The sequence below is a fragment of the Entelurus aequoreus genome, linkage group LG06 (genome assembly GCF_033978785.1).
Source record: "Entelurus aequoreus isolate RoL-2023_Sb linkage group LG06, RoL_Eaeq_v1.1, whole genome shotgun sequence".
Classification (NCBI taxonomy): Eukaryota; Metazoa; Chordata; class Actinopteri; order Syngnathiformes; family Syngnathidae; genus Entelurus; species Entelurus aequoreus.
Window position 1 is genome coordinate 68,880,299 of NC_084736.1, and position 19,682 is coordinate 68,899,980.

The 19,682-nt window shown below is 39.5% G+C and overlaps 1 protein-coding gene across 3 annotated transcripts in view; it reads left to right on the forward strand.

Annotated features, from left to right (window-relative positions):
* emid1 (EMI domain containing 1) overlaps positions 1-19,682 on the forward strand; it is a 208,621-nt gene that overhangs the window by 124,618 nt on the left and 64,321 nt on the right. The window lies entirely within an intron of this gene.

The window sequence follows — 19,682 nt, forward strand, 5'->3', positions numbered from 1 at the left end:
CTATACATCACATCTCGTTTGTATAAGTACTCAAATTATTTATTCTGTACATACATATTTATAAATACTGTACACAAACTTCTGGATTTGATGTTAAACCCCATTTTGTTGCCCTGTATTTTTTGATGCATGTGTAAAGACATCAAATTGAATCCTAATCCGAATTTATACATTTAATTAATCAAATTTGATATATTTTGCATAGTCTTCTGTATGTAAAACTATAAATAGTCTCTATAAAATGTGTTTTATGTTAATATTTTTACGGCGCTTTGAGGATCATTTTGAATGGGACAAAATTGGAATGGATTTCTTACAAAAACTGAGGTACCACTGCATTTACTGTACCTTTGTAAAATTGGACAGGCCTATACCAAACAGTAATAATAGGGTTGACCAAGTGCTAACACAACTTGACAGCAGTCCTGGCTGGTCCACCAATATTAGAGGCCAAGTTTATTCTGGAAGCCAAAGAAACATGCTTCTACTATGACACCCATCAAAATGTTTATTTTTTTGTTTTTTATCATGCGTTAAATTAACTACACACTTCAAATATTCCGATTTTATCAACACCTTGTGTTGTGTTTTTGCATTTTAGAGCTTTAAACTTTTGACTTGTTCTTCTTTTACAATACATGTTGAAATATTATGAGCATTTAAAGATAACAAATAGTGGTTGTGATTTGCTAAATGATGGTGTTTCATTACAATTTTACAAGTACAGCTGTCAAATAGATGGAGACTTGTGAAACACGCAATTTCTCCCTTTGAGGCGTCTTGCAGAAAAAGTATTAAAGTCCAGAAAAAATAATACAACTTCTCCCAGAAAAAGAAACAGAAAAAGATAACATGTGTCTTTAAAAGAAAACATAGTAAACAGTGCAGTGTAAAATCAGAGAATTGTGCAATAGCTCATCTAAATAAAGTAACTAAATGATTTTTTTTGTGTGTTGAAACTTTTGGCCTGATGTCCACCTGTAAGATTTCCAGACTGTTTGTGTTTCTTTCACCAGCCAAAGCCTGTTTCCAGATGCCAGAAGCTATGAAACTACGAATAACAACAACAACAAAAAATCCAGTTTGTATAGTTGATTACAGTGCAGCCTATATGATATTTCAACAGTAAAGACGTTATTGTTTTTGTGCGTTTATGTTGGCGGGTTCATTCTGGCATGTGTTATTTTTCGAGCAGTAGCATGTGGGCCAGCTGTGGCAGCGCTATGGGGACGCCAGATTCAAGGCTGCGGTGTGTCGAGGGTGTTTCAAATAGAGAGGTCGCCAAACCAGAGAAGTTTGTGGTTTCTTGTTTTCTTTGCTTTTCCTGGTGACCATGAGATCGGGAGAAATGGGGGGGATCCGTCTCACTTCAGTGGACACAACTAAGTAAGCTTCTTTAAAGAGACAGGGTACGTTAAGGGTCAACCAGGGTCACCAGGAAGGGATTATGAGGCGTCTGTCTGCATTGTCGCACACTTTTATTAGACATCTGTTGCTTTCAATGCAGGGAATGTTTAAAGACTGCTGTTGTGCAGCAAGTCACACCACCAAATACGAATTCTACAGATGTGCCCGCTGCTAATTTTAAGCACTTTTGCACAAAACCACAATGTTGTTTGCTTGCATGGCACTGAGAATATAATTTTCATGCAACTGTAATTATTTTTTGTTGCCACACAAACATGAACCATTTAAAAAAGAAACTGCTGTAAGGATTCAATGAACTTTGGAGCAACTTTCAACCATTGGGCCGTGAGATACAGTCTGGTGTGCCGTGGGAGATTATGTAATTTCACCTATTTGGGGCAAAAAATATTTTTTGCAAACAAGTAATTATAATCTGCAAATAATGTGCCGTTGTTGAGTGTCGGTGCTGTCTAGAGCTCGGCAGAGTAACCATGTTATACTCTTCCATGTCAGTAGGTGGCAGCCAGTAGCTAATTTTAAGGTTTCTCATAGTCATTCACATCGACGTCCCACTGGGGTGAGTTTTTCCTTGCCCGTATGTGGGCTCTGTACCGAGGATGTCGTTGTGGCTTGTGCAGCCCTTTGAGACACTTGTGATTTAGGGCTATATAAATAAACATTGATTGATTGATTGATTGATTGAATTGCTTTGTAGATGTCGAAACATGGTTTGTCGTGATCCCAATATGCAGGTAACAGCGGGAGGCAGCATGCAGGTGAAAAGGTATCTAATGCTAAAACCAAAAATAAACAAAAGGTGAGTGCCCCTAAAAAAAGGTATTGAAGCTTAGGGAACAAAACTAAAACTGAACTGGCTGCAAAGTAAACAAAAACAGAATGTAAAATAGCTAAACCTAAAGCCAATGGCCACATAACAGCCCAATCCAGATCCCTCAAAAAATACTCCAATGACAATTTCAATTTAAAATTAGATGAGTGGGACTGGTCCCCTGTGCTCGCGAGCAACCTGGTCGATGTTGCTTGGGATCGCTTCAAAACAACGTTCCTAAAGATACTAAATGACATGGCTCCCGTGAAAACAGTCAGGATCAAAGCTCGCTCGGAACCATGGATGAATCCGGACCTATTAGCTGCCATAAAAGACAGAGACAGGAAATACTCTGAATACCAAAAATGTAAAACAGAAGTAGATAAACAACCCAATAATATCAACCTCAAATTACTCCTTTCAACTCTCAAAAAGCAATGCAATAAATTAAGAAATAAGTCAACCAACCTGACTAAATCCTTAAAAAAAAATTACATTAACGACAAAATAGAGGAAAACACAAATAAGCCACGTGAGTTCTGGAAAATTCTCAACAACCAACTTCCTGGTTGCAGCCAGAAACTTAAAACAAGACTCACCAACATCAGCATCAAGGAGGGTGACTCCCTCATTACAGACAAAATGGAGGTAGCTAGCAGACTTAACATCTTTTTCACCTGCATAGACGCAACTCCTGTCAACAAGCTGTCCCACCACTCTGGTCACTTTGGTGTAGAACACATTAAAGCCTTCTACAGAAAGCTAGGAGTATCCAACGATGATTTCAAATTAGAAATGGTCACAGCTGATGAGGTGTTTAAAAAATTGAGCGCGCTCCACCCTAACAAGGCCACCGGCCTTGATAATATTCCCTCCAGATTCCTCAGGGACTCTGCCTCCATCATTGCCCCGATCATCACGCACATAATAAACCTATCAATTACACAAGACCAAGTACCAAAAGATTTTAAGATAGCAAGAGTAACTCCCCTCTTTAAAAAAGGAAGCAAATTGGAACCTGGCAACTACCGACCTGTTTCTATTCTCAGTTCCGTTTCGAAAGTAATGGAGAAAATAGTTTATGAACAGGTCGATAGTTACCTTGCCACTAATAAACTCATGTACAAATTCCAATCCGGCTTCAGAACTAACCACTCCACTGACACATGCCTTCTCTATCTGACCGACCACATCAAACATGAGGTGGACGCGGGCAAATACTGCGGCATGGTCATGCTGGACCTTCAGAAGGCCTTTGACACCGTTAACCACGCTATACTGTTGGATAAGCTCAGAGCAATCGGATTTAACAAAACCTCATGGAGCTGAATGCAATCTTACTTGGAGGGGAGGGAGCAGGTGGTAGAGGTGAACGGCACCGTGTCCCCCCCCTCTCGGTGAGCTGTGGAGTCCCCCAAGGCAGTATATTGGGACCTTTACTGTTCCTAATATACATAAACGACATGTCATCGGCATGCAACTGTGAATTGTTTTTGTTTGCGGATGACTCTGGCTTGCTGGTATCCGGCAAGGACAAGTCACAGGTGGAGAAAATCCTCAGTGCTGAGCTCTGTAGAACTTGCACCTGGCTCGCTGACAACAAGCTATCCATACACTTGGGTAAAACAGAATCCATCCTGTTTGGGTCCCACATCAAACTTAAGAAAGTCAATGACTTCACCATAAAAGTAGGTGACATTGTTATCACCAGGAAAGATGACGTCACCTACCTAGGTTTCATTCTAGAGGCTAACCTTTCCTGTGATAAAATGGCAACCAAGGTAATCAAAAAGGTTAACCAACGAACGAGATTTCTCTACAGAATTTCCTCTCTGGTCAACAAAAGCACCTTGAGGATTCTGGCGGGAACTCTCATTCAACCCTTTTTCGATTACGCATGCACCTCCTGGTACCCTAGCACCTCCAAAACCCTCAAATCTAAACTCCAAACATCTCAGAACAAGCTAGTCAGGTTACTTCTAGACCTCCACCCCAGATCCCACCTCACTCCTACCCACTTCTCTAAAGTGGGCTGGCTCAAGGTGGAGGACAGAGTTAAACAACTTGCACTGAGCCTAGTCTATAAAATCCGCTACACCTCCCTGATACCGAAGTACATGTCAAACTACTTCCTTAACGTAAATGACCACCATAACCACAACACCAGGGGGTGCTCCACTAACCAAGTTAAACCCAGATTCCGAACTAACAAAGGTCTTAACTCATTCTCTTTCTATGCCACATCAATGTGGAATGCGCTCCCAACAGGTATAAAAGAAAGGGCATCTCTATCCTCCTTCAAAACAGCAATAAAAGTTCACCTCCAGGCAGCTACAACCCTAAACTAACACCCTCCCCGGATTGCTAATAATCAAATGTAAACAATCAAATGCAGATTCTTTTTCTTATGCCTTCTGATATCTCTCTCTCTCTCTCTCTCTCTCTCTCTCTCTCTCTCTCTCTCTCTCTCTCTCTCTCTCTCTCTCTCTCTCTCTCTCTCTCTCTATGTCCACTACTTGCTGTCCATATCCTACCCCCCCTCCACACTCCTGATTGTAAATACTGTAAATAATTCAATGTGATTATCTTATGTGATGATAGTATATATGAAAGTATATATCTGTATCATGAATCAATTTAAGTGGACCCCGACTTAAACAAGTTGAAAAACTTATTCGGGTGTTACCATTTAGTGGTCAATTGTACGGAATATGTACTTCACTGTGCAACCTACTAATAAAAGTCTCAATCAATCAATCAATGGACTTACAGCGTGTTGAGCACTAGGGGTGTGGGAAAAAATCTATTTGAATTCGAATCGCGATTCTCACGTTGTGCAATTCAGAATCGATTCTCATTTTTTAAAAATCGTTGTTGTTTTTTTTTTTTGTTTTTTCATTATGTTTTTTTATTTATTTTATTATTATTTTTTAAATTAATCAATCCAACAAAACAATACACAGCAATACCATAACAATGCAATCCAATTCCAAAACCAAACCCGACCCAGCAACACTCAGAACTGCAATAAACAGAGCAATTGAGAGGAGACACAGAACAAACCAAAAGTAGTGAAACAAAATAGCAGTGATTAAAAATCCCTCATTGACATTATCATTAGACATTTATTAAAAAAAAAAAAAAAAGAACAATAGTGTCACAGTGGCTTACACTTGCATCGCATCTCATAAGCTTGACAACACACTGTGTCCAATATTTTCACAAAGATAAAATGAGTCATATTTTTGGTTCATTTAATAGTTAAAACAAATTTACATTATTGCAATCAGTTGATAAAACATTGTCCTTTACAATTATAAAAGCTTTTTACAAAAATCTACTACTCTGCTTGCATATCAGCAGACTGGGGTAGATCCTGCTGAAATCCTATGTATTAAATGGATAGAGAATCGTTTTGAATCGGGAAAATATCGTTTTTGAATCGAGAATCGCGTTGAATCGAAAAAATTTGATTTTGAATCGAATCGTGACCCCAAGAATCGATATTGAATCAAATTGTGGGACACCCAAAGATTCGCAGCCCTATTGAGCATCCACATAGTACCGTAATTTCCGGACTATAAGCCGCACCTGACTATAAGCCGCACCAGCTAAATTTAGGGGAAAATACAGATTGCTCCATATATAAGCCGCACCCGACTATAAGCCGCAGGGTTTTGATGTGTAATTAGCGTAGTATATAGGGGTTCCTGCTACCACGGAGGGGATTGTCGGGACAGAGATGACTGTTTGGGAACGCAAAGCCTCCCATTTATTAACAATAAATCTTTCAATCATTCAATCAAACTTTCACATCTTTGACATGGCGAACAGCATTCGTGCAGAGTACAAATAATACAACGCTGCAAAGTAATACAAAGTGCTCGCCTGTACGTTATCAAAATAACCAGCCTACCTGTATATGAAAAGTCAGTCTTTAATCATTGTGTCATCGTCTTCCTCCTGCGTACTAAAACCACCCAAATCCTCTTCGTCGGTGTCGGAGAAGAACAGGCCGTAAATAAGCCGCACCCTTGTATAAGCCGCAGGGACCAGAACGAGGGGAAAAAGTAGCGGCTTATAGTCCGGAAATTACGGTACATCCGAACATGACATGACAATCAACAATGTCCCCACAAAGAAGGATAGCAACAAGTTAAATAGCCTTGTGTGCTAAAACAAAGCAGGTGTGAGGAATAGCGCTCAAGGAAGACATGAAACTGCTACAGGAAAATACCAACAAAACAGGAAAAGTCACCAAAATAGGAGTGCAAGACAAGAACTAAAACACTACACACAGGAAAACAGCAAAAAACTCATAAGTCACGGCGTGATGTGATAGGCCGTGACAGTACACCTACTTTGAGACAAGAGCTATAATGATGCATGCTTGGTTATGGTTTAAAGTCATACCCAACAATTGCGACAAGGACTTTTTCTTAGGGCCCCGGTGCAGCATCCCTAATCAACCTACCACTGTGAGGCCACTGGTTCTAATTTCTTATTTTCATGTCCTACTGACTACTGATCCACAGTGCCTCCGCTGGCTGTAGCCAAGTAATGCCTTGATTTTGCCTCAAATGACGTGATTAATCAATACTCAATTGCACACGATTGCACCTGGGGATAGGTTGATTGGCAACACTAAAATTGACCCTAGTGTGTGAGTGTGAATGTTGTCTGTCTATCTGTGTTGGCCCTGTGATGAGGTGGCGACTTGTCCAGGGTGTACCCCGCCGTCCGCCCGAATGCAGCTGAGATAGGCTCCAGCACCCCCGCGACCCCAAAAGAGACAAGCGGTAGAAAATGGATGGATGGATGGATGTGGTGAAGTTATTACCCCCCATGGGAACAAACAAGGTTCAGCTAAAACAGCTGCTAGGACAACTATTAGTCTTTTTATAGACCCACTGGACTCCTCCACACTCCAAAACAAGCAGGTAAAGGCCTACTGAAATGAAATGTTTTTATTTAAACGGGGATAGCAGATCCATTCTATGTGTCATACTTGATCCTTTCACGATATTGCCATATTTTTGCTGAAAGGATTTAGTAGAGAACATAGACGATAAAGTTAGCAACTTTTGGTCGCTGATAAAAAAAAGCCTTGCCTGTACCGGAAGTAGCGTGACGTCGCAGGTTGAAGGGCTCCTCACATTTCCCCATTGTTTACACCAGCAGCGAGAGCGATTCGGACCGAGAAAGCGACGATTACCCCATTAATTTGAGCGAGGATGAAAGATTTGTGGTTGAGGAACGTGAGAGTGAAGGACTAGAGTGCAGTGCAGGACGTATCTTTTTTCGCTCTGACCGTAACTTAGGTAAAAGGGCTCATTGGATTCCACACTTTGTCCTTTTTCTATTGTGGATCACGGATTTGTATTTTAAACCACCTCACGGATACTATATCCTCTTGAAAATGAGAGTCGAGAACGCGAAATGGACATTCACAGTGACTTTTATCTCTACGACAATACATCGGTGAAGCACTTTATCTACGTAGCTAACGTGATAGCATCGTGCTTAAATGCAGATAGAAACAAAATAAATAAGCCCCTGACTGGAAGGATACACAGCAGATCAACAATACAACTATCAGGAGACACCGAACCAAACACCTGTAACCACACGGTTAATGCTGTGCCGCCTGTCGAAGCCTAGCAATGCTGTTGCTAACGACGCCATTGAAGCTAACTTAGCTACGGGACCTCATCAGAGCTATGATAAAAACATTAGCGCTCCACCTACGCCAGCCCTCATCTGCTCATCACCACCCGTGCTCACCTGCGTTCCAGCGATCGACGGCGCGACGAAGGACTTCACCCGATCATCGATGAGGTCGGCGGCTAGCGTTGGATAGCGCGTCTGCTATCCAACTCAAAGTCCTCCTGGTTGTGTTGCTGTAGCCAGCCGCTAATACACCGATCCCACCTACAGCTTTCTTCTTTGCTGTCTCCATTGTTCATTAAACAAATTGCAAAAGATTCACCAACACAGATGTCCAGAATACTGTGGAATTTTGAGATGAAAACAGATCTTTTTTGTATTGGATTCAAAGGTGTACCAATACTTCCATTTAACTAGTGACGTCACTTGCATACGTCATCATACAAAGACGTTTTCAACCGGAAGTTTAGCTGGAAATTTAAAATTGCACTTTATAAGTCAACCCGGCCGTATTGGCATGTGTTGCAATGTTAAAATTTCATCATTGATATATAAACTATCAGACTGCGTGGTCGGTAGTAGTGGGTTTTAGTAGGCCTTTAAGAAAGCATAAATGCTAAACTACCTGCTTAGTAATTAGAGGGGAAGGTGGTGAGTGATTGTGGACCCCAATTTTCTCCTAATTAGTATAGCTTGCAGGTATTCTCGATCATGATTCTCGCATGATGAAACGCTCTGCTGCAGAAGGCAGAGAAATGTTGAGGTTTATGGAAGGGTTTACGTACCCTAAAGTCGAGTCCAATTGTAGCTAAAGTCTGTAGGACAAACAAGCACGGCTGTCAGCAGTCTGACCACCGGGCCTGGTGCTGCTCTGTAATTACACACTAGCGGCTAATGGCGGGGTGGAGGGTGGGGGGTGGCTGACTGAAACCCTGTCAGTGCCGTCAGCTTCACCAAAGGCATGTGTTGGAAAAACACATCTAGGGATGCTGAGAGAGAGTGAGAGAGGGAAGGTGAGCTAAAGACAGATCTGTCTGGGCCGAGGTGAGGACACATCCTCCTTCCTGTGAGAGATTACAGGCCGTGTGTGCTTCAGCACATCTGGACACATGTGAGAACTGATGGAGTGACACTCGTTCGGTCAATACGCCACAGAGGCATCGCAGTCATTCAGGCGGAATGGTCAAAAGTCAGTGACGGAACACGACTAATACTCTAAAGTAGGGGAGAACAGGGTTTGTTGTCACACTTTACTCTAGTGAGTTTCTTATCAAAGCACATTTCAATCGTCATAGTGATGGATAAAAGACACCTTGCTTGCGCATTTTGAAAAGTGGAGCCTTACACTGCAAAAAGTCAGTGTTCAAAAACAAGAAAAAAAAATACAAAAATTAGGGGTATTTTATTTGAACTAAGCAAAATTATCTGCCAATAGAACAAGAAAATTTGGCTCGTCAAGACTTTCCAAAACAAGTAAAATTAACTAACCTCAATAAACCCAAAAATACCTTAAAATAAGTATATTCTCACTAATAACAAGTGCACTTTTCCTGGTAGAAAAAAAAAATTAGACCTTTTTGCTCAATATGTTGAAAAATATTCTTAAATTAAGTAAATGCTAGTGCCATTATCTTGATATGGTAAATGGTAAATGGGTCGTACTTGTATAGCGCTTTTCTACCTTTTTAAGGAACTCAAAGCGCTTTGACACTATTTTCCACATTCACCCATTCACACACACACATTCACACACTGATATGCGCTCGGCATTACATTTCTTGAAACCAGCAAACTTATACTAAAAACTGATTTATTGTTCTTAATGGAAAGGCAACCGCTTGTTACTCTCGGGGTCTCATAGCCGCTCAGGCAAATCATATGGTCTAAAGATGCATTTTTCCATCCATAACATGACATCATCGCGCCAAGTGCGTGCTCTTTCAGTCAATTAGTGCGCATATATACAGCCCGGCCCCCGGCCAAATTTTTTTTATTGTAATTTTGAAGAAATTTATCTGAATGTGCATGAACTATTTCTGTTCAAAATTGTTTGAAATGTCACATGTTAAATGTTTAAATATTAACTGTCTGTTTATTGTACTACTATATGAGTACGTATGTTCTATTGTTTTATTGAAAATAAAACAGCAAAGTCCATTTGGCTGTCATCTATTTTAATTATGAAACACATTTGTGTTAAAGTCATGATTTTTTTTTGCATGCTTGAAATAAGAAATTATTACTTTAAAAAAAAGTAGTTTTATACTTGTGAGTGTTAATGACACAGCTTTGCATCAGTTGATATTCTAGTTTCAAGCATATTTTACTCAATATAGGTCATAAAATCTCAGCAACAAGCTGTAATATCTTACTAAGATCATTTAGGACCAAAACCCTTAAAACAAGTAAAACACTCTAACATAAAATCTGCTTAGTGAGAAGAATTATCTTATCGGACAGAAAATAAGCAAATATCGCCCTTATTTGAGATATTTAATCTTACTTAGATTTCAGTTTTTGCAGTGTACTGTATGTTAGAGTCTTTTCTATCAGGCATACTTTCTTTGTTGGCATGAAAATTGCAACCTTACCCAGAGGCAGTTTGACAGAGTCCACCCTAAGTGCTTGCATGAATGCTTGTTTCCTTGTTACGTGTTTCGGCCGGTATTTAGTCTGCAACCGGATGTGACGTCTCGAGCAACAAAGGTATCAAAATATGGCACTGTTTGATTTGAAGTGAATCGGTAACCGGGAGTACCGACAGAATTCAGTTGGTGCCTGTAATAAATAGTACAGAATTTGGTATGTGAAGACCAGCCCCACCTGGAATTTTTTGCAAGCATCAAAGCTAATGACCGTGTAACAACTAGTTAGCTAGCTAGCAGGGTGGCTCAGATGGTAGAGCGGCCCTCCAGAAAATTGAGGGTCATCCTAGTCAAGGCCGTTGTGTCCTTAGGCAAGACACTTCACCACCCACTCCAGTGCCACCCACCCTGGCATTTAAATGTGATTGAATGTTTGGTTCTGTTCGTAGAGGCTCTTGGCCTAAATTAGCTGCCACGTTTCCGTCAGTCTAACACGGGGCAGCCGGGGCTACAAATGTAGCTCACCACCATTGATGTGTGAATGTGGCGTGGATGAAGGATGGGTTCTCAGTGTCACTAGAAAAAATCCCTGGATAAATCTAATCCATTAATATTATTAATACAACAATCTAAACTATAACTGCTCTATTCACAGTTGTTAAAGGTAACAGTTGTTTGGTTTTCAACCAATTGTGTGAAAGTGTTGAAGACAAATATTGAGGGGCAGAATGTTTACAGTCTCCCCTCAAGTGTAGCTGTCCTAGTCCAGAGAAGACTACAAAGACGAGCTCTAATCTCAATTTGTACATTTACTTACCACGGTAAATGATTGCCATCCCTAGTTTGGCTGGCGTTTTGAAATTATTGGCAAAAGACATGCACCTGGGGATAGGTTGATTGGCAACACTAAATTGGCCCTAGTGTGTGAATGTTGTCTGTCTATCTATGTTGGCCTTGCAATGAGGGGGCGACTTGTCCAGGGTGTACCCCGCCTTCCGCCTGAGTACAGCTGGGATAGGCTCCACCACCCCCGCCACCCCTAAAAGGGACAAGCTGTAGAAAATGAATGGATGGATGGATGGCAGCAGTAAATGGCATGCATTTACTTTTGAGAGATGATGTCCTTATTTATGCTTGTTAGATCCAAATTAAGAGGTATATTTAAAAAAAATAATATGAAAATTTCATACCACGATTTTTGTGACCAAAATGATCACGGTTATCAATATTATTGCGGTATCGTTGAATGTTCTCAAAAAGTACTTTTACGCACAATTAAATCTTTAGATTTTTTTAAAAATCAAAAAAAATTAATACAGATACTTTGAGAAAGCCCACTACCACTATTGCGCGTTTTGTTACTTATGCTGTGGTGTCCTACTTTGTTCAACGGTCCTTGAACGCACCGTAAAAAAACACCCCAGTGTCATATTCCTCTGAGTATAGAATGATCATTCTTATCTAAAAGACCACAGCTTGTAAGTTCAATGTGCACAGTTGAATATCTTAGTTGCTCAGACTGCAATGTGTTTATTTAAGTTTAGATAGGGGTACGTTGTTTCTTATTGGGGAAAGGCGTTAATGTCTCTTGTTTTTATGTTAGCATTTAAGCTCGCGTTCAACGGACCATGAGTTTATCAAAGTGCAGTTTTTCAACCATTTTAATTTAAAACAATATTACTAACCCTCAAGAACTTTACCACAGTTATGAAACATATTAACAATAATAATAACAATGCCGTTTATTGTCAAACCTTTTTCACCAAGCAACACCTCAGAAAACACTTGACTCTCCAAGTAGAATAGAATAGAGTTTTATTGTCATTATTACAGTGAACAGGTTCAAAGAACAACTAAATTGGAGCAGATCCCCTAAGGTGCATACACAATAATATAGTAATATAGATAGTGAAAAGATAAAAAAGAAGATATGCATCTACATATACAGTATATGTATACATCCACACACACGCATATATCCATACACATGCATATATATACATACACATATACACACATATATATACATACATATATACATACATACATATACTGTATATACATACATATACATATAAATATACATACACATATATATATATATACACCTATACACACATACATACAAAGTGACAGAGGTGTAAGGTGACAGGTTATTGCACATTATTCTGTTTCACAGTCCAGTATTATTGCACTTATCAAGAGGCAATTTGGGATATATTGCACAGTCCAACATTATTGTACATTATAGTCCGAAAAATAAAAGACATGACACATGAGGACATGACTGACACATTATGCTCACTCAGTGCTTGTTTAATGCTACTATGGCACTTGGGTAAAAACTGTTGTTTAGTTTATTTGTGCCTGCTTTTAGCACCCCATAGCGTCTGCCCGAGGGTAGCAGTTCTAGGTGGTAGTAAGTAAGTAAGTATTACCATAATGACCAGCATTAAAATACAGTAGTGTAGTATGCCTGAGTATTCATTAAAAACACAGCAGAGGTTTTATTTAACAAGTACATTTTTTATATTTTGGCCACTGTAAACATTACACACAGTTTGAACCGTAACACTGTGTTTGAATATTGAAAAATAAAACACTAATGACTTGATATTCTTAGACGTACCACTAGTGGTACCCCTACCACAGTTTGAGAATCACTAACATATACTTTTTTTAACTGTCAGAGTAACAATATGTTTGTTATTGTGGTAGTTTCTAGTGGTGGAGAAATGGTCTGCATTATACTGTGTGGTCACTACTGTACAACATGTGAAATAACTATCTGTATGAGGGAGTAATGTACGTTTGTTTTCATTCTCACTGTAGTTGTGAGTAATGATTTGCATCCTTGACCATCCGTTGGTTAAAGTGTGCTGATTGATGAGGTGTGTGTGCTGGAGGCGGGCACCCCTCTGACCCTGAGCGCTCTCACCTCAGGGTCCCGGAGGCTACACACCATGGGTTCCTTTGCAACACCTCCTCTACACTTGTTAAGCAGAGCAGATGCAGACATGGCTGCCTCCATGCACTTGTTTTCAAACTCAACTTAAACATATACTGTACCTGCTTTACTTAACTTCACGTGCTCCTCGGGGGATCAATTATGTGACCACACTTCCACCGATCACCTGTAATTACAGTGGAACTTGTCCCAGTGTGTGGGCTTGCACCTTTTTTTCTGGCCGAGAGACAGAGTTGCAATTGTTGAGGAAGCACATGATGAAGTGTCCCACTCTCTGTTATGACACTCTCGAAGTCAATCAATCACCTGTTAAAGAAAAAGTGTTACCATGGGGCACCGCAATAAACACTCCAGGTCAGAGCAATGAGCAGAACAGTAAGTCTGATGAAGTGTAAGTCACTGACACGTCAGTTTGATAATACTATTGAGGTTTTTTGATTGATATATTTTTATTTCAAATATGCATAAAAACAAGAGCAAGCCTGATCCAATACAGTGCTATAGCCTTAACAGACATTATAACAAAAGGAAAACAATGGAGAATAAAAACCAAAAACAAATGGGCATTGGACTTTCTTTTTCTTTTTTTTTCTTTTTTTTTTACATAATTGAAAATGAGTGAGAAAAAGTTTACACTTATTTAATCCCACCCCTTTTCTTTAAATCATATAATTTACAAACTTAATGAACTTGTATATACATAAATTATAGATATATACATACATATGCACACTACACACATACATAGCCACACCATTACCACTAGTGATCATGGAAATGGTATCATGCCCATGAGGTGAAGAAGGAGTGGATTACTTATAGCTCTCGAGCCGCATCCCTGGAGCTTTTTCAAAAATGTATGAAAATGGAAAATGGTAAAAAAAATATAATTTTTTGTATTTTTGGTCCAATATGGCTCTTTCAACATTTTGGGTTGCCGACCCCTGATTTATAGTATGACAATAAAAGACCATTTCACATGTTCGAAGATACCATCCTTATCCTTAAAGGAGCCATATGTAATATTGTGGCCAGAAATGGTACTGCAATCACGGTCAAAATTCTGAAGTCCCCTCCCCCGCTCCCTGACTGAGGTTGCCAGATACGCAGCCGAATCCAGCTCGATCGACTGGGCTACCCCATTTTACACAGAAATTAGGCTTTTTTCAGGAAGAAGTACATAACGCATACGTACAATATCACAACAATTGGCAATCATATGGTTATTGTCAGTACAAACAGAAAACAAAGACTAAAAAGAACTACATCCAACAATTTACACACATGCTTATGTGTGCTATGGCTATGTTTTTTTTTTTTTCTTGGCCTCAGTCTGGACCCCCCTGTCCAGGGACTTAGACTGAAATTTTTTTTTGTCCCCCCCTAAATCTAGGGGCCTAAATCTTACCATTAAAAGCAGATAAGAGCAATAAAAACAAACTATGCCATGCAATCTATCCCTATGCGTTATCAAAAAAAGATTTGTCCAGTGATCTCAAGGATTATCCGTTTGCCGAGCTATTTGTCAAATTTTTCAAATGCTCTGGTCCCTAGCAGGTTATGAACACAATTTTTAATATGCAAGACTGAAATTATAGTGGCATAACCTAGTTGGAGGTTGTTTCCCTCTTTCATAAGTGACAATACAAAGTTCCCAACTTAGCGTCCAAATGTACTGACTGAGTAGCTACTTTGTTCAGCCTGGCTCGGCCTAGTTGGGGGATTTGTGCTCTCTATGATTAGTGTGTGCATGTGGGTGTGTGCTCGCCGCAGCGGTGCTATTCATCGTGTCAGAGGCTGTGCAGAGACAGAGACAAACACCCACAGCGCCCACTAATGATGCTGCAGCGCTGAGCTCAGCCAATTGACCAGACAGAGATGGATCAGGACCTTTTACACTCTGCTGTGTCTGCTATCTATGGCGTGTGTGTGTGTGTTCTTGTATTTCTACCCTTCTTGAGACATCAACAAGGAAAAGTACCTTCCATATGAGGACCGGTGAACAAGTTAGGATATAAATCATGGTCCCAATACAGAAAACCATTGCATCTAATAGAGAGTGTCTCACTTGCACCCCTAGTGGTGAAATCTATCAAAATTAGGGTGGGTCCAAAAAGAAAGGGATTTTTTCAAATTGACTCTGTGTCGGTTTTAAAGGGCTCCCCCTCTGGTCAACATATTAAATAACAAGTGGTTGTAAAAACTTGAAGTGCTCCCCGTCTGGGTATATGTAATAACAAGTGTGTGTAAGAAATTGAAATGTGTCCCCTTTGGCCAAATTTAATTTAAAAAAATAAATAAATATGGATATAGAGACATACTGTAATAACTTGAAGTAAATAAGATTAAAAACCAATTACAAACAAAAAAAAATAAAAATGACTAAAAGCTTACCTTTTTTATATTTGCATAGTATGTATATGTTATTAATGTTGTCAATACAAGTCTTTATATATCTAGAAAGGGTGGTCCTAAAGAGGTAGGCATTTTTCGGAGGTCTCAAGAAGGTAACAAATACAAGAATGCGTATATGTGAGTGTGTGTGTGTGTGTGTGTGTGTGTGTGTGTGTGTGTGTGTGTGTGTGTGTGTGTGTGTGTGTGTGTGTGTGTGTGTGTGTGTGTGTGTGTGTGTGTGTGTGTGTGTGTGTGTGTGTGTGTGTGTGTGTGTGTGTGTGTGTGCAAGCAAGTGTTGGTCTTGTTTTACCCTTTCTACTCTCCCTGTCCGCATGGCAAAACTTTCCGGAAAACTAAAAAAAAACAAGCTAAAAACCGCAATATTTTTTTCAACAGAAGTTTTGTGCATGTGCACACTGCTGAATCTAAGAGAACAAATAAACATGGCAAGGTGGGTTTTAGTGGTGCGGCGTGTTGGAGTGCAGCAAAGTGTGAGATCTCTTCATGCTTGATCTGCAGGCCAATCGGAGCGGTCACTTTTGTGTATTTTAGTTTCACAAAAGTGACTTTAAGGCTTAAAGAACAAATCTATTTCATCTACACATTGAAGGTTTTTGCAAAGACTATCGTACAACAAAAACTTTGCATTCCTGTTGTCACACCCCATTTGTTTTTTAATGCATTAAACGAGACAATGGAGAATGTGATTTCTGCATTGCTAATTGCTATTTTAACATGAAATCATCATGAGTTAATAAATCGTAGGACTGAGATAGTAGGATTATAATAACCCATTACATTTTGCTGAGATTACGGTGATAGATGAATGACACTAATTATTATGCTGTCAAACAATCCGAATAACCACAGGATTGCTGTGGATTTTGATTAACCACAATAAAAAAATTAAAAAAAAATTAAATAAAATAAAAATTAAAAATATATATATATATATATATATATATATATATATATATATATATATATATATATATATATATATATATATATATATATATAATGAATTTGTAACGCACTTTACATTTGTTGAAATATCAAAGTGCTACAAAGTATAAAAAAACAAAACAAACAAACAAACCCACTAAATAAACACTAGATACAACATAAAAACATAGATAAAATAGAAATAAAAACATGAAAGCATATATATATATATATATATATGATGTTGTATCTAGTGTTTATTTAGTGGGTTTGTTTGTTTGTTTGTTTGCTTTGTTTTTTTATACTTTGTAGCGCTTTGATATTTTAACAAATGTAAAGTGCGTTACAAATTCATTATATATATATATATATGTGTATATATATGTGTATATATATATATATATATATATATATATATATATATATATATATATATATATATATATATATATATATATATATATATATATATATATATATATATCCATCCATCCATTCTCTACCGCTTATTCCCTTTGGGGTCGCGGGGGGCGCTGGAGCCTATCTCAGCTACAATCGGGCGGAAGTATATTAATCTGAATTAATCGTGTTTAATTTTGAATGAGCAAAGAAGGAAATATATCTGCACCGAATAGCTTCAAATAACAAAATTGACAAAGTTGACAAAATAGCTTTATTCACAATCATCTGGACCTTTTGTGCTGCAGATGGTTTAGTTTCAATTTTTACCCAGATAATTATGATGGATTACTCCACAACACAGACTGGAAGTCTCTGCAGAGAGTGGTGAGGATGGCGGAAAGGATCATCAGGACTCCTCTTCCTCCTATCCAGGAGATCACAAAAAGCCGCTGCCTGACCAGGGCTCAGAAAATCTGCAGAGACTCCTCCCACAACCTCACCAAGGACTGTTTTCACTGCTGGACTCTAGAAAGAGGTTCCGCAGCCTCCGTAGCAGAACCTCCAGGTTCTGTAACAGCTTCTTCCGTCAGGCCATAAGACTCTTGAACGCATCATAATAATCCCCTCAATTTCCCCCCAAAAATGGATTAACTCACTGGAATATAAAGACAATATAACATACATCCATAAACATGGATGCATATGCAAAAGTGCAATATATTTATCTGTACAGTAATCTATTTATTTATGTCTGCACCTTATTGCTCTTTTATCCTGCACTACAACGAGCTAATGCAACAAATTTTCGTTCTTATCTGTACTGTAAAGTTCAAATTTGAATGACAATAAAAGGAAGTCTAAGTCTAAGTCGAACACAGCATTATTATTGACAGCCCTATTATATGAAAGCACATCATTTGTACTGAAGTGGAATGTTTGTGTACTGTATTTTCACATTGAATCTGATTTTGCACAAAGTAGTATAGGATTCATCTGGAAACTTTGGAAAATTAGCCCGGTCTGCCCCTGCCTGATATGTTCTATATGCAATTTAAACTCGCAGACATCATAACAGCATCAGAGGTTCACATTAGATGTTATTATGACAAGGTCACGGTCTATACTTTTCACATAACGAAGCAATGAGGAATGCAGAGACGAGAGAAATATTGCACTAGAGGTCTATCTGAAGGAGCTGCATGTGTGCCTTGGCAGGCCCATTAGTGAGCATTTGACTTGACTGCTCCGGTGCATGCATGATGTAAGGCAAACACACTCATGACTTTTTAATAAGCCCGCCGAGGTTTGACAAATGAGGCTATAGGAAATCAGTGTGTTGTGTCTTCAAATATAAACGATACAGCACAGCACAGGCCAGGAGGTGGATTCACCGTGACCTTCACGAGTTTCCATCTCTTCCTCAGATGAGGTGATTGCAGCAGCGGGGGAATAGATGATTCAGAGAGTGTTTGCAAACAAATGACAAAGTCAGCATGTGCGGTCGAGTAGGACAAGACCCGCAAGAGCCAATGTGGCCCCGCTGAACTCTCAGCGGGGGTATTTCTCTAATGAATAGGCCTAACCGGCTCACTGATTAGGCCCCGGTGCAACATGGGGCAAAGGGGTCAAATATGTTCACACGTTGATGTGACCTCCCTGCTGGGGCAATTAGCCCACTGGGAACCATGCATCAGGGGGCATCTATTAACTGGGATGATGTTGCTGGCATCGGATCCCACCTCAAAGCGATCGTCGCTTCCTCTTCAAGTCGTGCGGCAGCTTTATTTCACTTTTTTGCGACAACAAGACAGTGGGTAATTGTGAGCGAGAAGTGTACTCGTGCAGTGCCAAATCCGGCTTAGAGCGAGTACAATAGCCAATGTGTGGGTAAGGGGGTTTAGGCTCTGACTCTAGAAGGAAAAGAGGTGCCGTTTGCAGAGCCAGAGCTCGTTTTTGATAATGAAAGCCAGCCTTCTAAACACACCACGGTCACTACTGCAGAATGCTGAGCACAATCAACTGCCTCGACTGCTCCAAGGTTTACATTGTTATCTAAACATGGAGGAGAAGCCTTATGCCGCTTAAATCCATCCCCACGCCTAATCCTCGGTGAAATACCCACAAGCCAAAACACTCAAATCATAAGCAGGTTTTGAGGAAGCGGAATTATTGGAGTAGTCTCAGTTTACCACAAACTATATTCTCTGTGTACTTTTCATACCACCACAACCACCGCTGAATCTCCGAATACTCGGTTTCCTGTCCTAACTCCCCAAATGTTTATTTTTTTCGGGACCGTAAACCCTAATTTCTGTCGTCTGACTTGCCCAATAGTACTGTGAAACGAGACATAGCAAAAGGCAAGGCTAATAGGGATGTATACCAAGTACCAGTATTTTTTGGTACTGGTTTCTAATTTGGTAGGTCCGGGAAGACTGTTAAGATTCTGGACTAATGCTACTGCTATCTGTATTTTTTTTTTATC